Below are 23011 nucleotides of genomic sequence, written 5' to 3' on the forward strand. Positions count from 1 at the left end.
CTAACTGTCATTGCCGCTCAAGTTGTAGTATACACTTGTTGTGGTATACTATACTGTATATAATACATTTTGTAGTTGTAGTATACTCTCAAAACGCCAAGTGTGCCGCATAGTTCCAGCCACACGGTTCCACCGCGATTCACACAGTTTTGGTCACGCTTGGCACAGTTTAAGCCACGCCTGGCACACTTCCGCCATGCTTAGCACACTTCCACCAATATTGGCACGCGTCCCATGGTGTATGTTATTTCTGAAAGTAAGTCCCCCATCTAAACTGACAACAGTTTTATTATTAATACAAGGGGAAGTACCGCTTTGAATACCCACTAAGGCTGAGAAAGCCACAAACTTCGTGTCAAAAAAGGAAAAACTTTGGTATCTTTGACAATATATATATTTTTTTTCATTTGATTTGCTTAGGAACCTGGAACAAGGAAGTCGCAATTAACTATCTATTGCAACAGAGCCTAAGTCATATCTGTTTGTGGTTTATTACAAAACCGTTTCTAAAACCCTTTAAATATTAATTTTAATCTTTAAGACAACCGATCGCAAAATAGCCGATATTATATTCAAGGATTCGAAAGAATGCTTTTCTGAGTTAACAAGTTGCGTCAAACGGGGGAGGGGACGGGGATGGCCTTTGCCCCTATGAGATAATTTTGCCACCCAAACCCCCTTAGATTTTGAAAAAATAGCTGTTCATTAAGAAATGCCTACTTTTTGTTATTTAAATTGAAAAAACGACAGGATTATTAACATCCGATGAAAAAATTCAAGCAAGCGGATTAGAATAGTAAAAAAAAAAACAAGTTTTGAAACTGCAAGTAAGGAGTGACACTAAAACTTAAAACGAACATAAACTATTCTGTATATGAGAGGGGTCATCCCCTCTCGCTCAACGCCTCGCTCTTTACGCTAAAGTTTGACTCTTTCTCACAGCCTTACTTTATAAAAAAATTTAAAAAATAGCGTAAAGAGCGAGGCGTTGAGGAGGGGACGACCGCTTTCATATACGGAACAATTTCTGTTCGTTTTAAGTTTTGATGTCGCTCCTTACTTGCAGTAAAAAACTTGTTTTTTTTATTTAATTTCTGAAAGTTTCTTAATTAATGCATGTTTTGATTTTGCCTCACCTTACATAAATAATTAAAATAGAATTTGCATATAATTTTTTTTTTGGCTAAATAGCTTTCTCATAGTTTTGATCGGACAATTTTGATAAAAAAAAGAGTGGGGGAGGAGGCCTAGTTGCACTACTCTTTTTGATTAATTGAAAAGGCAACTAGAACCTTTTTTTACGAACGTTTTGATAAGTAATAAGTATACGTAACTTACGAATTAACTTACGTAACGAAATTCTACATTTGTATATTTTTTATTACGTATATGAGGTTCTCTCCCTCGTCAATACCTCGCTCCTTGCCTTAAAGCTTCAATTTGGTCCCAGTTCTTTAAGAAATACCTCTGAATCACAAAGGCCGTAGAATAAATAGCTTTTTTGTTTGTTTTCTCATTGTTTTTTTTTTTTAATGCTAGAAAATCTTGCGGCCCCTTCATGGATATTTTCTTCTCTCGAGATAAATTTCTCAATGGGAAGATCCTCCCACGTAACCCCCTCCCCTGGCCCCCCTTTAACGTGAAAAAGTCCACCTGAAAACGTCTGTACACGTCCCAATAACCATTACTATATGTCAACAATGGTCAAAGTTTGTAACTTTCAGCCCCTCTCCAGGGGACTGTGGGGGATTAAGTCGTCCCTAAAGACAAAATTATTACATATTTCGACTATGCTGAACAAAATGGCTGTCTCAAAATTTTGATCTAGTGACTTTGGGAAAAAATGAGCATGGGAGGGGGCCTAGGTACCCTCCAATTTTTTGGTCACTTAAAAAGAACACTAGAACTTTTAATTTCCGTTAGAACGAACCCTATTGCGATATTCTAGGACAATTGGGTCGATATAATCACCCCTGGAAAAACAACAACAAAAAACAAACAAACAAACAAATAAACGCGCATCCGTGTTCTGTCGTCTATGATTCTATGATCTGTCTACGCAGAATCTATGGTGTGATTTTCGTCAGGATTCTTTGACTTTTAGTGGGTGTTTACCCCTATTTTCTTAAATAAGGCAAATTTTCTCAGGCTCGTAACTTTTGATGGGTAAAACTAAACTTAATGAAACTTATATATTTAGAATCAGTGCAAAAATACAATTCTTTTGATGTAACTGTTGATATCAAAATTCCTTTTTTTTAGAGTTTCGGTTACTATTGAGCCGGGTCGCTCCTTACTATAGTTCGTTTTCACGAACTGTTTGAAAAAAAGTCAACCACTGCGAAGAATATAGGCTAATGTAACAATAATAGCAAAGTATTGTTTTTACTTACGGATGATTACCATGGTCCGTTTGTCAGTTTTTTTTATAGTTTGTTTCAGATAAATCCGGCGAAACTCCCTAATAGTTATGTGTTTTCAAGCTCCGCTTAACCATAAACAAGGCTTTCAATCTTCAAGTTGAAATTCCATCATTCAAATTTCAAAGGGGTCAAATTGAGTGCTAGTTGCAAATCGACAAAAACAGGTTACAGTGGGTAGAAAACCTATTTTCTCGTCCTCCACGGGAAAGGGGGCTCAAAACCTACAGAAAAGGGTTTCAAATCATAGATAATTGATTGGCTCTTTTAGAGTTTGCATCCCCTCGCATTTGGACCCTCTTGAAGCAACAATTATGTTTTGCGGCACAAAATGGCAGAAAACACCACCCTGCTGTACTTTGTCAAGGTTAGGGACTCAAAACCTTCTGTTTAGAGTCATAGACTACGAAAACCCGATTTACTATCTTAGAATTTCCATTCTCTGATATTTTGACCCTCTTTGGGTAAAAACTGATGTTTGGTAGCATAGAATGGCGGAAAAGACCATCTTTATGTGGCACGATTTATTTGTTACTTGAAAAGGGCACTAGATTGAATGATTTCCTTTCAAAGGAACACTTCCTACGGAAAAAAAGTGATTTTCCTTGTTGTTCAAGGTGGAGGGTTGTAATTATTCTATATTAGGCATTCGACAATAGTGATTCTATTGTTACACTTTTCATTCCGATCCGACACTATTTTCAAAAGGTACCAGGCTCTTTTTTTAAATTCTCATAAAGTTGTTTTCAAAATAATGTTCCACTGTAAACATTACTGTAAAACTGTTATTTACTGTAATAACAGTTTCTATTCCTGAATTATTGTCCAATGTCGCTTTTTTATCACTAGAATTTTTTTCAAAACTCTTTTTTAAACTTTGGCTACTATGGACTAGGGTCCGCTATTTCCTAGATTGAAGCTCTTACTGCAACTATGAAACAGGCAATAGACAGGTCTAGCGTCTCATCCAATTCACCAGCTTTGTTACCTTAAAACTCTCTACTTTAAAATAATATTACTAGTAAACTCAGTGGCGGATCCAGAGGGGTCCCTAGAAAATTTTTCTTGCACCCTCATTCCGTTTTTCTTTTTGTTTACTCATTTTTCAAATAAACTCGTCAATTTGGTAAATTATTGTCACCTTTGCCACATTGCTCCTCCCCAAAGATTTTGCTCAAGATCCGTCTTTGAGCGAAGTGCTTGCTTGATTACTTTAAGAGCCAACTATTTTAACTATATCAAATCTCAATTACATTGATTAATGTACCACGCAGTAATTTTTAATTACCACGAATACTACCAATAATACCATGTTAATATTTCTAATATTACCAATAATTACCAATATAACTACCACGCAGCAATTTTTCACCTGGCGGTTCTTCCACTTAAGAATTTTCTAATTTGGACAAATCTTTGTTGTTTAATCTCTTCAAAATCCAAAGTACTTGTCAAGCACTTATCGATCATTATTATATCGTCGATTCACATAAAAAAAAAAAAAAAAAAAAAAAAAAAAAAAGATTTATCAATATAATTTTTGCCAGTCCATCTCCCATTTTTGCGATAAGATTTGATTAAAATTCAGAACGAAAGATTTCCAAGAATGATGGTTTTACCAAAAGACAAAGCATAAATGTTTGCTTTTTTTTAAAAAAAAAATTACGAAAAAACTTAATCTTCTCCTTTCCTTTATAAAGTTTATGTTGCAATGTTAAAGTGTTCTGTCGAACTATTTTTGCTACCGAGCTTAAGCTTTGATGAACAAGTCCAAAATTTAAGTCCAGATCCTTCATTCCTAAAGAAGATGTAATATCTCAAAAAACATGTGCGAACCATTTTAATTGAGGTATATGACTCTTATTTTGTCTATCCGGCAAAAATACTGTCATAATCTTGTTTTTTCAACAAAAGTGTATACAGTTGTATCAAAAAGTTTACCAGTTTCTGTCATCAACCTTGGGATTTTGATGTGTATTTCAAAAAATTATAAATAAGATGTTCTGTTTCAATATCGTTCTTTCCTAAAGAAAATGTGGTATCACGGGAAAACGCGTACAAAATATATTTTTACAAGAATCTTATTTCTGTAAGATAAAAAATCTTATCTTTAATGTTTTGTTAGTTTATATTTTCGATTTTAAGATTTTAATGAGTACCAACAGATTGTTCAATCCTAAAATATCAAACAGTTCGTGGTAACGAACTGTAGTAAGGAGCGACCCGGCTCAATAGTAACCAAAACTCTAAAAAATGGAATTTTGATACCAATAGCTACATCAAAAGTATCGCATTTTAATGTTGGTTTTAAATATACAAGTTTCATCAAGTTTAGTCTTACCCATCAAAAGTTACGAGCCTGAGAAAATTTGCGTTATTTGAGAAAATAGGGGGAAACGCCCCCTAAAAGTCATAGAATCTTAACGAAAATCACACCATCAGATTCAGCGTATCAGAGAACCCTACTGTAGAAGTTTCGAGCTCCTATCTACAAAAATGTGGAAATTTGCATTTTTTGCCAGAAGGCAGATCACGGATGCGTGTTTATTTGTTTTTTTGTTTTTTTATTTTTTCCCAGGGGTGATCGTATCGACCCAGTTGTCCTAGAATGTTGCGAGAGGGCTCATTCTAACGGAAATGAAAAGTTCTCGTGCCCTTTTAAAGTGACCGAAAAAATTGGAGGGCACCTAGGCCCCCTTCGACGCTAATTATTTTCCCAAAGTCAACGGATCAAAATTCTGAGATAGCCATTTTATTCAGCGTAGTCGAAAAACCTTATAACTATGTCTTTGGGGACGACTTACTCCCCCACAGTCCCCTGGGAGGGGCAACAAGTTACAAACTTTGACCTGTGCTTACATATAGTAATGGTTATTGGGAAGTATACAGGCGTTTTTAGGAGGATTTTTTTGGTTTGGGGGAGGGGTTGAGAAGAGGGGGATATGCTGGGGGAACTTTCCTTAGAGAATTTGTAATGGGAGAAGAAAATTTCCACGAAGGGAGAGCAGGATTTACTAGCATTATTTAAAAAAAACAATTAAAAAATAAAAGTGAAAAAGCTTTTTCAGCTGGAAGTAAGGAACAGCAATAAAACTTAAAACAAACAGAAATTATTACCCATATGAAGGGCTCACCTCCTTCTAATACCTCGCTCTTTACGCTAAAGTATTTTCGGTAATTTCAACTACTTATTCTACGGCTTTTGTGATTCAGGGGGTGATTCTTAATGAATTGGGATAAAATTTAAGCTTTAGTGTAAAGAGCGAGGTACTGACGATGGGGAGAATCCCCTCATATATGTAATAAAAACATGAGAATACAAAAGTTCTTTACGTAAGTAAATTTATAAGTTACGTAAATCTTTTACCAATAAAAAGATTCGTAAATAATTAAAAGTTCTAGTTGCCTTTTTAATTAACCAAAAAATCGGGGGGCAACTAGGCTTCGTCCCCCGCTCTTTTTTTCTCAAAATCATTCGATCATAGTTATGAGAAAGCCATTGAGCCAAAAAAAAAAATATACAAATTTCGTTTTGATTATTCCTCTGCGGAGAGCCAAAATCAAAACATGCATTGATTCAAAAACGTTCAGAAATTAAATAAAAAAAAACAAGTTTTTTCAACTGAAAGTAAGGAGTGACATCAAAACTTAAAACGCACAGAAATTACTTCGTATATGAAAGAGGCTGCTTCCTCATCAACGCCCCGCTCTTTACGCTAAGGTTTTTTACTGTTTACAAAGAAGAATTGAGAGAAAGAGTCAAACTTTAGCGTAAAGAGCGGGGCGTTGATGAGGAAGCAGCCTCTTTCATATACGAAGTAATTTCTGTGCGTTTTAAGTTTTGATGTCACTCCTTACTTTCACTTGAAAAAACTTGTTTTTTTATTTAATCTTTATTGGGATGAAAATGAATTGGTTCTAAATTGATCCGAGGACAAATGCAAATAAAAAGAGCCTATATCCCAAAGGATGGTCGGCGTTTACCCTCCGACTCCGCTGAAAATATCCTCCGGGAAATACTCCCCGCTGAAAATACACCTCCCCCGGGAAATATACGACCCGTGGAAAATAAGATCTGTTAAAATTTGAGAAGTATATCTGAGGTCTTTTTTGTCCGTATGGAGAAGGGTTTGTGTATTATACTCCACTCACTCAGGTCTACGTCCTGTGAAACTCGAGAACAAACCGGTTTCTTCGTTAGTTTCTTTCAGCTCAGCGTGAGACAAGACAAAGACAAACGACAGAATACATGAAAATATATAATTTGGGTTATATATAGGCACACGAGGGGGGGGGGGGTAAATATTTGGACAATTTGAAGTCAGAAATCAATTCTTATTTCATAATATGCAGAATAATTGTACCTAAGACATTTTAAATGCAGATCCAATATACTTTACACCCCAACCCCCTTCAACGTGAATATATATCGCTCAAATTTGTTTCTAAAGTAACGAAAAATTAACACAGAAACCGGTTTGTTCTCGAGTTTTACACAGAGTAAACTGGAGTGAACGGCGTGCAATACACCAGTACTGGAAATTTTCATGAAGAGAGAGCCGGATTTTCCGGTATTATTTAAAAAAGATGAAGAAATTAAAATTAAAACAAGAGCTAAGAGCTCATATGGCACTTGTGACGAGGCGAGAAGAGCTAAGAGCCATAAGATCATATGGTATGAGCTCTAACAAAATTCTATGAATCAATAGATTGATTTAAAAAGGAAAATAAGAGGCTTAATGCCGGTCAAGATTTAAAATAAGAGCTCTGAGTCACAAAGTCCTTCTAAATATCAAAATTCATTAAGATCCGATCACCCACTCGTAAGTTATAAATACCTAATTTTTTCTAATTTTTCCTCTCCCTTTTGCCCCCCAGATGGTCGAATCTGGGAAAACGACTTTATCAAGTCAAATTGAACAGCTCCCTGACACGCCTACAAATTTTCATCGCCCTAGCACGTCCAGAAGCACCGAACTCGCCAAATCACTGAACCCCTCCCCCCAACTCCCCCAAAGAGAGCGAATCCAGTACGATTCTGTCAATCACGTATCAAGGACATTTGTTTATTCTATCCACCAAGCTTCATGCCGATTCCTCACCTCCAAGTGTTTTTCCAAGATTTCCCCCTCAAACTCCCCCCAATGTCAAAAGATCTGGTCGGGATTTGAAATAAGAGCTCTGAGACATGAATTCCTTCTAAAAATCAAATTTCATCACGATCCGATCATCTATTCGTAAGATATAAATACCCCAATTTTCATGTCTTCCAAGAATTCCGGTTTCCCCCTCCAACTCCCCCGAATGTCACAGGATCTGGTCGGAATTTGAAATTAGAACTTTAAAGCAGAAGATCCTTCTAAATATCAAATTTCATTAAGATCTGGTCACCCTTTCGTAAGTTATAAATACCTCAATTTTCAAAATTACCCCCCCCCCCAATTCCACCAAAGAGAGTAGATCCGGTCCAGTTATGTCAGTCACGTACCTTAGACTGGTTTCTATTCTTCCCATCCAGTTTCATCCTGATCTCACCGCTTTAAGTATTTTCTAAGATTTCCGTTCCCCCAACTGCCCCCCCCCCCCCAATTACGCTTGATCCGGTTGAGATTTAAAATAAGATATCTGAGTTACTAGGTCCTTCTAAATATGAAGTTTCATGAAGATCCGATCACTCCTTCGTAAGTTAAAAATACGTAATTTTTTCTTATTTTTCAGAATTACCCCCCCCCCCCCCGCAATTGATCGGATCCGTTCCAATTATTTAGATCACGTATGCAAGACTTCTGCTTATTTTTCCAACCAAGTTTCATCCCAATCCCTCCAATCTAAGCGTTTTCCATCATTTCAGGTTTCCCCACCCCAAACTTCTCTCAGTGTCACCAGATCCGGTCAGGATTTAAAATAAGAGCTTTGAGACACGATATCCTTCTAAATATCAAATTTCATGGAGATTCAATCACCCGTTCGTAAGTTAAAAATACCTCATTTTTTCTAATTTTTCAGAATTAACCCCCCCCCCCCCAACTACCCCAAAGAGAGCGGATCCGTTCTGGTTATGTCAATCATGTATCTAGGACTCGTGTTTTTTTCCCCACCAAGTTTCATCCCGATCCCTCCACTCTAAGTGTTTTCCAAGTTTTAGGTTTCCCCCTCCCAACTCCCCTCCAATGTCACCAGATCCGGTCGGGTTTAAAATAAGAGCTCTGAGCCACGATATCCTTCTAAATATCAAATTTCATTGAGATCCGATCACCCGTTCGTAAGTTGAAAATACCTCATTTTTTTAATTTGTCAGAAATACCCCCCCCCAACTACCCCAAAGAGAGCGGATCCGTTCCGTTTATGTCAATCATCTATCTAGGACTTGTGTTTATTTTTCCCACCATGTTTCTTCCAGATTCCTCCACTCTAAGTGTTTTCCAAGTTTTAGGTTTCCCCCTCCCAACTCCCCGCCCCCGTCACCAGATCCGGTCGGGATTTAAAATAAGAGCTCTAAGACACGATATCCTTCTAAACATCAAATTTCATTGAGATCTGATCACCCGTTCGTAAGTTGAAAATACCTCATTTTTTCTAATTTTTAAGAATTACTCCCCCCTCCCCCCAACTACCCCAAAGAGAGCGAATCAGTTCCAATTATGTCAATCATGTATCTGGGACCTGCGCTTATTTTTTCCATCAAGTTTCATCCCGATCCCTCCGCTCTAAGTGTTTTCCAAGATTTTAGGCTTCCCCCCACCTCCAACTCCCCCCAATGTCAACAGATCCGGTCGGGATTTAAAATAAGAGCTCTGAGACACAATATCATTTCAAACATCAAATTTCATTAAGATCCAATCACCCGCTCATAAGTTAAAAATACTTCATTTTTTCAATTTCTTCCGAATTAACCGGCCCCCCACTCCCTCCCCCCAGATGGTCAAATCGGGAAAACGACTATTTCTAACTTAATCTGGTCCGGTCCCTGATACGCTTGCCAAATTTCATCGTCCTGGCTTACCTGGAAGTGCCTAAAGTAGCAAAGCCGGGACTTTAGGTTTTCCCCCTCCAACTCCCCCCAATGTCATCAGATCCGGTCGGAATTTAAAATAAGAGCTCTGAGACACAATATCATTCCAAACATCAACTTTCATTAAGATCCAATCACCCGCTCTTAAGTTAAAAATACTTCATTTTTTCAATTTTTGCGAATTAACCGGCCCCCCACTCCCCCCCCCCAGATGGTCAAATCGGGAAAACGACTATTTCTAATTTAATCTGGTCCGGTCCCTGATACGCTTGCCAAATTTCATCGTCCTAGCTTACCTGGAAGTGCCTAAAGTAGCAAAACCGGGACCGACAGACAGACCGACAGACAGACAGACCGACAGAATTGGCAATTGCTATATGTCACTTGGTTAATGCCAAGTGCCAAAAAAAGAAGATTTTTCAACTTAAAGTAAGGAGCTACATAAAAGCTTAAAACGAAAAGAAATCATTACGTGTATAAATGGAATTGCCCCTCCACAAGACCTTGCTCTTTACGCTAAAGTTTTGACTTAATGTCCTAATTCCTTAAGAACGATTCCTGAAACATATTGCTCGTTTAATTAGAATAACAAACTTTATTTTAAAATTCAATAAAAAAACTTGAGCGTAAAGAGCGAGAACTTGAGGAGGAGGCGACCCCTTTCGTAAACGTTATAATTTCTGTTCGTTTTAAGGTTTAATATTGCTCCTTATTTTCAGTTGAAAATTTGTTCCATTTTTTTATTTAATTACTTATAGATAATATTTATTAATGAGAAACATACGGAACAAGTTTCTAAAAAGAAAAGTAAAGAGCCTCAATAAAAAACAAACAAAAACTAATTTTAAAAAACTTTTTCCGCAAAATAAGTTCGTCAAAGCATAGTAAAAAGCTCCATTAAGCCAAAAATGAGTAGAAATAAATTCAAATAATTTTCCAAGCGTAAAATTACCGCAAATCACCATCAATAAATGAATTAGACCCAAAACGAACAGAAATTACAACAGATGACCTAGTCAAACTCCAAAAATAAACGTGAGGCTGACAACCTACTCACCTTCTCAAGACCAGAACATTATCTACACTTTATTGAAAACGAAATACATTTTAAATGTTATCACCTTTTTAATTTAATAAATAAATAATTTGATAATTAAGATTATAAGGAATAAATATCAGAACATGCATATTAACTGATAATACATGGTTATTTATTGTGTTTTTTTTTCAGTAAAGTGCAAATCATGTTCTGGTCTTGAGAAAATACGGGGGTTGCCAGCCCTACTTCTTTTGATTTTTGGAGTTTGACTAGGTCATCTGTTGTAATTTCTGTTCGTTTTGGGTTTAATTCATTTATTAATGGTGATTTGTGGTAGTTTTAGACTTTGAAGATAAGAAAAACAAACTCGTGGAATTTGACAACGCTTTCATCCGTGAAAACTTAAACACTAAAACAAAACTTAAACACTAAACTTAAAACACTAAGAAGTTGTTGGTTCCCAAAGCGAACCATCCTTTCAAAGGATAGCTATACCTTCTTAAACTTTCTGGTTTGTCTGTTTTTAGCTTAATTTTGATGATTATTCGACGATATTTTTTTCTCTTTTTTTTAATGTGGCGCCCGTTACTGCCAATTGCAGAAGTTCATACTGAAGTCTTTTCAACAAAAATGGATGTGCGGTTTTTCTTAAATTTAAAATACTTGTGGTATGTAAATCCCTCATTTTCCAAACTTATTTTCCAAGGGGATGCTTTCCAGAAGGGGGGGGGTATTTTCAGAAGGGGGGTATGAAGGCAAATGGAGGCAATGCGATTTTATTTCATTGAATTGCCTCGTTTCATAACAATTTATTTTTCGGTCCTGGTTGAACTTCGCTGAGGTAAGGATGCTGGGACTATTTTGAAATAAAATTTGTTTCCCACTGTCTTAAGAAAATTCCCTGTTGTTCTTCTTGTTTTTGTTGTTTGCCTGGAAGCATCTCGAAGTAAAGTTTATAATGTCTTCCTTTTTCCTAAGGGGGCCATCAGACCCCTCAAACCCCCTCTGGTGAAGCTCATGCTAAAAGCTCAATGCACAACATAATTTGCGCACGGCTGGATGACAGTATTTATCCCTTTTATAAGTTTTTCCTCTCTTTCTGACCACGACTTAACGCCTATGCCAACTCAGAAATATCTCTCAAGCAATCAAGCACAAGGTGAAACTGAAGTCATATTACCAATATAGAGCACATTTAGGTTAGAAGGACAATATATAGCCAAAGGGGGCTATGCATAACCCAATGGGACTATATAATAGAATCAGCCAATTCAGCATCACCGCTCAGATTAATTCCTCTCAGTCCGCCTTTTTCTCAATATCATCATTAATTAAATAATATTTGCTGTTAGTTCATACCAGTGTTGGGAAATACTTAAGTAAAAGTACTTAAGTAATTATTTAAGTAAAAAATATGAGTACTTGTACTCTACTTAAGTAGAAAATTTCTAAAGTACTTAATACCTTTACTTATGTAAAAAATTTAAGTACTTAAGGGTACTTAAGTATTCAAGTACTTTCTTCGTGGTAAAGAAAAATTATACCGGCATGACGCAGGGTGATGTGATGAATTGAACTCCCTATATATTAGTGGATGAATGGATTTTAGTCTTTGAGAACAGCGGCTCCTGGCCCAGCGCAAAATTTCAAAAAAGGACCCTATCATGGCAGAACTACAATGTATATTGAACAGACAGTTTTTTTGTGATAAATGTGATAAACAGTAGGAACAGAAGGAAATCAAGTAGGGAAGAGGCTAGGCTCACTTTTGGGATCGTCTGAATCTGAAGATAATGCTGATCCTGATTATAGCTCACCTTCTAAAAAAGTTAAGCTATATTTCTTTGCTGCAAGACCGTAGAAACTGACACAGTCAAAAGTGAATTCTTTGGCACTGGACTACATTGTGGACGAGATGCGACCCCCGCACACTGTTGAGAAGCCGTCGTTCAAAATCTGATAGCAGGTCTTGCTCCTTATGCAAAGGTTCCAGGAAGAAAAGCTTTAGCTGTGCAAATTGAAGCTAAGTTTTTGAATTACATAAAAGATATGGTTTATGATTTTGAAATCACCGAATACATGTCGCTGACAACACACATCTGGTCTGCCAACACCAAAAGTTACTTGAGAATGACTGCACACTTGCTCAATGAGGATTTGAAATTGAAATCTTATGTCCTTGCTTGCTGCCGGTTCAAGGGCTCACAAACTTATGACAGAATTGCTGAACAACTAAATGGCGTATTTGCCAGGTACAAAACTGCAGTTGATAAAAGGGAACAAGTGATTTTGACCAATAAAACCTCTAACTTTAGTAAGGCATTCAGGGAATATCCGAGGGTTTCTGATGAAGATATTCAAGACAGTGATAAAAAAAATGAAAATGAAGCAGGCCAGGATGGCTCATTCTCTTTTAAAAACGTTGGAGAGATACTCGATTCTCATGACGACCCTGAGTATTTCCTACTTCCTCCACACTTCGGGTGTCTCAGGCACACATTTAACCTGCTTGGATCCAACGATGCTGATAAAGCCCTCTGTGATATTGCATATGAGAGGCAGTACCACGCCGCTTTTTTGAAGTGTATTGCCCTCTGGGATGCCGTGAATAAGAGTTCAAAAGCTGCTGATGCTGTGGAAGAAGTATATGACAACCAGCTTATAAGACCTGTGGTAACCAGGTGGCACTCAAAGTATGAAAGGGTCAAATGTTTGATTGATTGTCACAAAATGGGAAAGCTTGCTAACATATGTGATGCTTTGCAAAAACCAAGGCTAACTTCTCGTGATGTTGAAATTCTTGAAGAATACATAAAAATTATGAAGCCAATAGCAGTGGCATTGGACATTCTTCAGGTGGAGGAAAAATGCCACTTTGGTGCTACCTATCCTACAATCAAATCACTTGAAAGGAAGCTCAAAAAGCTGAAAGATTTGGCGGAAGTCAGCCAGCCTTTGGTACATGCTCTACTTGTGGGTCTCTCATGCAAGAGACTATGTTATTGTCGAGGCAAGTCATCCTTTTTTCAAATTGAAGTTGTTTCCTGAAAAAGGCTGATAAAGGTGGCTTTTTGTCTGCAGATGAATACTTTGATCTTAGTGCTGAAAAAACTGCTCATGATATTTATGGCAACCATGGCCTTGAAACCAATTCTGTGAAGTTTTGTCATATTTGAATGAAAAGCGAAAGGAACTATCTGTGCTCAAAGTGTACCAAAGGGCAATGAAAGTTTTCAGGAAGTACAGCTGTATGTTCCCTTCGTCTGCACCACCACAAATACTCTTTTTTGGTAGGCGATGGAATTTTTTACTCCGAAAAGAAACATGCTTGAAATTGGTATGTTTGAAAAGCTTCTACCATTGAAAGGAGCAAAGAAAGAAATTAAAAGTTATAATGAAGCTGTAATGAATGTTCTTTGTAATTTTTTTTCTTTCTATATCTTAATTGAAGCAAAATTCAAGTAAAATCGAAATACTTGAGTACTTAAGTACTGAAGTACTTTTTCAAAAGTACTTATTACTTAAGTATATTCTTAGAGAAGTACTTAATACTTGTACTTAAGTAAAAATTTCTCTGAGTACTTGGTACTTGTACTTAAGTAAAAAAAAGAAGTACTTGGCACAACACTGGTTCATACTATCAACTAAATATAGAAAAAAAAAAAAATTTATTTACGACAGTGATTAAACAAAGTGAATAAACTGTATGTGGTAAAAGCCGTTTTTTTTTTTGTGTGTGTGTGTGTAAAAGTTCGAAAATTATGTCCCTTTTATGAATTAGATACTTTTTTATAGACTAAAAAAATATTGAATAGATTAAAACAGATCAATATAGAATTTTTGGAAAGTACAAATTTTTATTCCAAATATTTTGCATTGCTGATGATGAACCGATTAATCCACATGTTGGATGACCTCGGTTAGGGTCGAGATATTTCAGGGTCGTTGATCAGACTATGTTAATTGATCTTGGGTGGGATTTTCAGACACAACGAAATTCTTATTTGTTTATCAACAAGAGGGAAGAAAAATCCTTACCTAATACTCTATCTAAGAAAGACGATCAATTCGGTCACTTAGTTTTAGGGACCTAAAAAAGAAAATGAATATATACAAAGCTATACGGTACAGTTCACTATTAAACTTTAAATTGACCGAAAATAATAGAAACAAAAATTCTATTCGATGTCAATTGTAATCTCTGTTAAACACCAAATAATTTTTTTTGTTCCGGAAAAAAAGGCGCATTTTGTACGTTAGACCATTAAAGGCCAGTTACAAACCGCACAATCTACGATGCGTTGGAAAACTCCAATCTTTTCAAAACCTATCATTTTGTTCCACATTTGTTTATTGAATAAAACGTCTAAATACTTTATCAAGGTTCTTTTGAATTTGTTGTTTATCTTATTAGATTGAAACTTAATCACACAAGATTGAAATATAACTTAACTTGTCAAATAAACAAGAGGAAAATCATTTATATGAAACTTGGTGGGTAGACTAAGCAAATGTCGTAGATACGTGATTGACGTAACCGGAATGGATCCGCTCTCTTTGGGGGAGTTAGGGGGCTCCAGTGCTTTGCCGAGTTTGGTGCTTCTGGACGTGCTAGGACGATGGAAATTGGTAGGCATGTCAGGGACTTACACAAATTGACTTGAAAAAGTCGTTTTGCCCGATTCTTTCTTTGTCTGATGAGTGGTAAAAGTGTCTTTTCGTGTGATGGAGTATCAGTACTTTGTTTTGTAAATCTGAATCAATAACGTCCATTGTTAACACTTATTTGTTGAATTATAGAGTCATATATCTTATGATATTAAACGTAGTTGCTCAGCTGTCTAACTGTCACTATCGCTCAAATTGTAGTATACACTTGTAGTATACTATACTGTATGCAGTATATGTTGTAGTTGTAGTACATTCTCAAAACGCCACAGAGTTCTAGCCACAAAGTTTCACCACGATTCGCATTTTGTGCCACGCTTGGCACAGTTTACGCCACGCCTGGCACACTTCCGCCAATCCTAGCATGTGTCGTGTGGTGTATGTGTTTTCTGAAAGTAGGAGCCCCCTCGATACCGAAAATAGTTTTATTTTTACTACAAGGGAGAATACCGCTTTGAATAGCGTACTACCCCCTAAGGCTAAGGAAGCCACAAACTTCGTGTCAAATAGGGAAAACTTTAGTATCTTTGACATTTTTTTTTTCATTTCATTTGCTTAGGAATGTGGAACTAGCAAATTACAATGAAATATCTATTGCAACAGAGCTTGTCCTATCTTTTGTGGTTTATTACAAAATCGTCTGTAAAACGTTTTAAATATTAATTTGAATCTGTAAGACAACCGATTGAGAAATACCCAATCTTATATTCCAGAATTCAAAAAAATATTTTTCTAAGCTAACCAGTTACGTCAATCAGGGGAGGGTACAGGGGTAGCCAGTACCCCTACGAAATAATTATGCCCCCCTAACCCACCTACATTTTGAAAAAAAATAACTTTTTGAGGCAATTTTCATTAAAAAATACCTTCCTTTTTGGTATTTAAATTGAAAAAACGACAATTGTACCCTCCACCTAGCTACTGAATATACATTCGCCCCCTCCCCCGAATTTTAGTGAGTCAACGCCGCTCGAGCAAACCTAGCTCTATTTTTTCTGCTGAGAGAGCGTGAGTCGTGAAAGGAATATTTAGTCACATATATGTCTGAAAGTTTTCTATAGCTATGAATCCAACGAGCCATTTGAAAAAAATGATATTAATGTTGTTGTTACAGATATTAAAGAAATGTAGTACGAGATTTAAATTTGAACGTAAACAGTAATCTATAGAGAGAAAGATGGGTTTATTAATTTAAATAACAAAACAAGCAAACGGCACGAGCAAAGCTTGTTTGGGCTTACAACCCCAATACACATACATATAAAAACAATACGAAAAGAAGAAAAAAAGAAAAGAAAAGAAAAGAAAACAAGAAAAAAAAACAATTACTCTGCAATTCAATCATCACGGAATTACACTTCAAAAAAGACAAAACAAAAAGAAACTTAAACCACTTGACCAGTATCGCCTAGAACAAAACCAACATCTTGGCTCCACTTGAGGTCCACTCAACTATCAAAACCATAAATATTAAGACAAAATAGCTTTAATTCCCACCGAAATTCAACAAAATTATCCATGTTTCTCAAAGTCGTAGGTAAACAATTCCATGCATGGGGTCCTAGATGCCGAATAGCCCCTAAAAGTTTTCTAGCGTATTTTAATAGATGATACACTTTGCGAGAAAGACAGAAAAACAAAACTAGAATTTTCGTCTTTAATGTTGAATGTCCGCTCCTAAGATAGTGCATTAAAAAAAAAAAAAAACTTAAAAATAAAGAGTCACCTTTTGTGGAGTTCTCCACCAAAATTTTCCTTCTTTTTTCATCGGTTTGGAATTACTTAATTGTTGTTGCTATCCTTTATTGTACTATCATGCTTTGCCACTGTGGTGTCAGAACTTACAAGCATTTGCACATTTTTCTAATTAACTAAAATCAAATTGATGGAAATTCAAATTAAAAAGATGCAGTTTAATAAATAGAAAATGATCATTAATGTAGCATGTGATTCCTTCCTATCTATTTCCATAAGAATATTTCATGACACCGAGTTGTCGAGCAAACAGATGTTGATCAGTGCTAAGAAGCAGTTCGATAACAAAATCGAACATCCAAATCTGAATACTATGACGAAACCTTAACGGTTTTAAATTGATGTGCTTGATCGCTCTGTTCAGGCACAAATACAAGAAATTATTTCAGGGGACGGAAGGAAGAATTAAATTTAAGGAAGGCGCAAATAAGTACTGAGACCACAGCACCTTAGCATAACGATACGATAAAAAGGACAACGGGGAAAACGAGGTAATTCACAGTCGATGAAAACAGGAGGGAATTTCGGCCGAGACCACAACAAAAGAAGACTTACATTTTATTCTTTCTTTATTTTTAAGATTTTACTTTTCAAGTTTACTTTTATTCACTTTTTTACTTTAATTTTTACATTGAGAACAGCTGAGCGGAGATCTCAGTCAAAACATTTGCAATTTTCTTCCTTTTTTTTCACTGGCTCAGAATTGCCTCGTTTTTCACTTTGTCCTACGTTTTTCCGTATTGAAAGAATAAGCAAAAGTAAGCAACTTCTATGAAAAATGTTCTGGATGGATTCCCCACATAAGATTACCCTCACAAGTACCCCTCCCCCCAAAAAAAAATATTCCTCCCACGCATAAAATTTAGATGCTAAAGGTAAAGAACACAAATAAAAAGAATGAAGAAAACAAGAGATTTTTGAATATTCTACCTATATTCCGAAGTATTCGTAGAATATATGGTGTAGAATATCCTATAGGATTTATTTTTATTTCATTTAAATCTTTTTCATGTTTTGAGGTTTGAGTGACCGTAGCAGAATAAATAACAGTTACCACGGAGGGGAGGGGGGTAATTTGGAAATATATTCTTAGTGGCAACTGCGACAGGGGCGCCCTTCGATAAAAGTTTATAGATTTAAAGGCAACGGTTATGAAGAGCGAGTAATTACTTCCCATTAACTTGATCTAGCCCCAACATCTATATTAAATGGGTGGCCGGCGTTTACCCCCCCCCCAGGTGTATAACCCCCCAGAAAATACCTCCCCCCAAAATACCCCCCGTCTTAAATGCCCCCGCGGAGACTATCCCCCGTAAAAAATATCCCCCAGTAAATACCCACCCCCTCCTGTAGAAAATAAGGTTTTACAAATTTAAGGATTTTGTTTGATGTTATTTTTTTTTTTATTTTCCATAGAGGGAAGGAACTTTGGTACTTCTGTATTATACGCCACTCATTCAAGTTTACACTATGTAAAACTCGAGAACAAACTGGTTTCTTCGTTCGTTTCTTTCACCTTAGCGTGAGACAAGACAAAGACAAGTGACTGAATAAACGTGAAATACATAATTTGGGCTATATACTTGCATATAAGGGGAGAGGTAAAGTATTTGGACAGTTTGAAGTTAAAAACAATTCTTACTTCATAATATTCAGAACAATTATATGTGCAAATGTGCCCCCGCTAATGTGCAAATACATAGCCCAAATTTTTTCTAAAGTAACAAAGAAACTAACAAATAAATCCGTTTGTTCTCGAGTTTTACACATGGTAAACTTGACTAAGTGGCGTATAATACACAAGTGCCTGAATTTTTATGAAAAGAGAGCCGGATTTCCCGGTATTATTTAAATAGAGATGTGACTTGTGACGAGGCAAGAAGAGCTAAGAGCCAAGAGCTCATATGGTATGAGCTGTAACAAAATTTCAAGAATCAATAGATTGATTTAAAAGGAAGATCAGAGGCTTAATGCCGGTCAGGATTTAAAATAAGAGCTCTGAGTCACGATCTCCTTCTAAATATCAAAATTTATTAAGATCCGATCACCCACACGTAAGTTATAAATAGCTCATTTTTTCTAATTTTCTCTCTCCCTTTAGCCCCCCAGATGGTCGAATCTGGGAAAACGACTTTATCAAGTCAATTTGTGCAGCTCCCTGACACGCCTATCAATTTTCATCGTCCTAGCACTTGCAGAAGCACCAAACTCGCCAAATCACTGAGCCCCTCCCCCAAAGAAAGCGAATCCAGTACGGTTACGTCAATCACGTATCAAGGACATTTGCTTATTCTATTCACCAAGCTTCATCCCAATTCCTCCACTCCAAGCGTTTTCCAAGATTCCCGATTTTACCCTCCAACTCCCCCCAATGTCAACAAATCTGGTCGGGACTTCAAATAAGAGCTCTGAGACATGAAATACTTCTAAATATCAAATTTGATTAAGATCAGGTTACCCGTTCTTAAGTTAAAAATACTTCAATTTTTCTAAATTTTTCCAAATTTACACCCCCCCACCTACTCCAAAGAGAACGGATCCGTTCCAATTGTGTCAATCATGTATCTAGAACTTGTGCTTATTCTAACCATCAAGTTTTATCCCGATCTCTCCACTCTAGGCGTTATCCAAGATTTCTATTTCCCTGCTCCAGCCCCCTGTGTCCCCGGATCTAATTCGAGTCGAAAATCGAGCACCTGAGACATAAGATCCTTCTATATATATTAATTCTCATTAAGATGCGATCACCTATTCTTAAGATAATATGGCCCCCCAAACTCCCCCCAATGTCAAAGGATCTAGTCAGAATTTAAAATTAGAGCTTTAAAGCACAAGATCCTTCCAAATACCAAATTTCATTAAGATCTGGTCACCCCTTCGTAAGTTACAAATACCTCATTTTTTCCGAATTACCCCCCCCCCCTCCCCAACTCCACCAAAGAGATCAGATCTGGTCCGGTTATGTCAGTCACGTACCTTAGACAGGTTTTTGTTCTTCCCATCCAGTTCCATCCTGATGTCTCCACTTTAAGTATTTTCTAAGATTTCCGGTCCCCCCCCCCAATGACGCCGGATCTGGTTGAGATTTAAAACAAGAGATCTGAGTTACGAGGTCCTTCTAAATACGAAGTTTCATGAAGATCCTATTACTCCTTCGTAAGTTAAAAATATGTCATTTTTTCTAATTTTTCAGAACAAACAAATACAAAGTAGAAACAATAGGGAAAATATTTTCAAGACAGTGGAAATCAGTTCTGTGAATATTTCGGCCTTATTTCCAAGGGCCGTCTTCAGCACAATAGGAGAACAAGAGAGAAAATATGTAATTATAAATAAACTTACATTAAATTGTGATAATTGAAACTAAATAATATTTTCTAAGAACTTTTTTTAAAAACAGCTCTAGCAACCTTACTTCAACGAAGTTCAACCAGGAATGACAAAAAGAATAAAGTGAGAATATAAATTTATTCAAACAAAACATAACAAAGCGATTAAGTGCAATTTCTCAGAGCTAACCTCACTTTTTTAGCAGCCTGTCTCAAAGGCCTTTTCGTAGCTAGTTCAATACTATTATATATCGGTTTAGTAAAATATTTTGTTAGATCATTTTTATAATTTCGATTGATTCTCGAACCACCTGTTTTATACACAAATCATTACTGATGCGTGAATATTTTTCAAAAAGTATCGTGTGGAACGGATTATTAAACAATTAAAAACTTTAGCGTAAAGAGCGAGATATTGCGGAGGGTACAACCCACTTCATATACGGAGTAATTTCTGTTTGTTTTAAGTTTTAATGTCGCTCCTTACTTTCAGTTTAAAAAACTAGTTTTTTTTTATTCTTGTAAAATCGAAGATATTTCACAATTTGAGGCTACTGATAAGCCCTCAATTATTGTCTATCTTCCGCATATCCCAAAAATCACAACAAAATTAAAAAATATTTGAACAAAAATAATCTGTACGTAGTTTTTACTAATAATTTTGAAATAATTAATTTCTTAAATTCCGGTAAAGATAAGACACCAGTTACTCGCCAAAGAGGGATCTATCAAATACCCTGTGATTGTTGTCGGCAGGACCCATCAGAATCTAGCAAAACGGTTACACAACATAAAAAAACATAGACAAGGCATTAGTTTCAAATAGTTCCAACAACTCCTTTGATTCTGCTTTAGGTTGGCATATATTTAATAATCCACCCCACGCGACACTTTTTGAAAAATCTTCACTCATCAGTAATGATTTGGGGATCAAACAGGTGGTTCGAGAATCAATCGAAATTAATCTCAAAATAAATAATAATATTTCTTTGAACAAGAACTTAGGGGAATACTCACTAAATTCCTTATACTCAAATTTAATTAAAAATGATCAAACAAAATATTCTACCAAACCGATTTATAATAGTATTGAACGAGCTACGAAAAGGCCTTTGAGACAGGCTGCTAAAAAAGCAAGGTTGGCTCTGAGAATTTGCACTTAATGACTTTGTTATCTTTAGTTTGAATGAATTTATATTTTCATTTCATTCTTTTTGTCAGTCCTGGTTGAACTTCGTTGAAGTAAGGATGCAAGGGCTGTTTTCAAAAAAGTTTTTACAAAAAATTATTTAGTTTTAATTCTCACAATTTAATGTAAGTTTAGTTATATGCACATATTTTCTCTCTTGTTCTCGTATTGTGCTGAAAACGGCCCTTGGACATAGGGCCGAAATATTCACAGAACTGATTTCCAGTAACTTGAAAAGATTTTCCCTATTGTTTCTTCTTTGTATTTGTTTGTTATAGAAAGGCAGTATGGTCTTCGTCGCAATTTTTCAGAATTAACCCCCCCCCCCAATTGAGCGGATCCGTTCCAATTATTTCAATCACGTATCTAAGACCTCTGCTTATTTTTCCCATCAAGTTTCATCCCAATCCCTCCAATCTAAGCGTTTTCCATTATTTTGAGTCCCCCCAGTGTCACCAGATCCGGTCGGGTTTTGAGAAACGATATCCTTTTAAATATCAAATTTCATTGAGATCCGATCACCCGTTCGTAAGTTAAAAATACCTCATTTTTTCTAATTTTTCAGAATTAAATCCCTCCTCCTACTACCCCAAAGAGAGCGGATCCATTCCAGTTACGTCAATCATGTATCGAAGACTTGTGCTAATTTTTTCCGCCAAGTTTCATCCCGATCCCTCCACTCTAAGTGTTTTCCAAGATTTTAGGTTTCCCCTCCCAATTCCCCCCCCCCTCATTGTCACCAGATCCGGTGAGGATTTAAAATATCAGCTGTGAGACAAAATATCCTTCCAAACATCAAATTTCATTAAGATCTGATCAACCGTTCGTAAGTCAAAAATACTTCATTTTTTCTATTTCTCCGAATTAGCCGGCCCCCCACTCCCCCCAGATGGTCAAATCAGGAAAATGACTATTTCTAATTTAATCTGGTCCTGTCCCTAATACACATGCCAAACATCATCGTCCTAGCTTACCTGGAAGTGCCTAAAGTAGCAAAACCGGGACCGAAAGACCGACAGAATTTGCGATTGCTATATGTCACTTGGTTAATACCAAGTGCCATAAAAACGGTCAGAAAATAAATTTTAAAAAGCACATTTTTTTAACTGAAAGTAAGGAGCAACATCGAAACTTAAAACGAATAGAAATTATTACGTATATGAAAGGAATTCCCCCTTCCACGACACCTTGCTCTTTACGCTAAAGTTTCGACTTTTTGTCCTAATTCTTTGAGAACGATTCCTGAAACAAAATGGCCGTTTAATTAGAATAATAAGCTTTGTTTTAAAATCCTAAAATGTGTACACTAGTAGGTTTTTCTGTCTGAAGTACCTTTAAGGGACGTTTTTCTTCTTCTTTTTTGTTTAATTTAATTTCAGGTCAATGGCATGAAGTCAAACTCAAAATCAGAACCAATCAAATTTAAAATGGACAAAACTCTTTACTTCAAATAAGCAAGCAATAGGCTCTTTAAATTTTATCTGACCCTGCTATGATGATTCAGCCCCCACCCCCCAAAAACATGAAAAAAGAATTAAACAAAATAAAAATAAATACTACAGAATATCCAACACCAAATATTCCACTTATATTTTTGAA

The 23011-nt window shown here is 36.2% G+C and overlaps 1 protein-coding gene across 6 annotated transcripts in view; it reads right to left on the reverse strand.

The window, feature by feature from the left end:
- LOC136041197 (CCAAT/enhancer-binding protein gamma-like) overlaps positions 1-23011 on the reverse strand; it is a 238193-nt gene that overhangs the window by 174790 nt on the left and 40392 nt on the right. For 3 of the 6 annotated variants that reach the window (XM_065725763.1, XM_065725768.1, XM_065725765.1), the window contains exon 2: positions 14510-14561. The exons of 1 other annotated variant lie outside the window; for it this stretch is intronic. The gene's annotated coding sequence lies outside the window, so the exon portion shown is untranslated. Of the gene's footprint in view, positions 1-14509; positions 14562-16865; positions 17011-23011 lie in introns of those variants that run through there. 2 more of the 6 variants (XM_065725769.1, XM_065725764.1) reach the window with 1 other exon arrangement.

Source organism: Artemia franciscana, unplaced genomic scaffold, assembly GCF_032884065.1.
Source record: "Artemia franciscana unplaced genomic scaffold, ASM3288406v1 PGA_scaffold_1179, whole genome shotgun sequence".
Classification (NCBI taxonomy): domain Eukaryota; kingdom Metazoa; phylum Arthropoda; class Branchiopoda; order Anostraca; family Artemiidae; genus Artemia; species Artemia franciscana.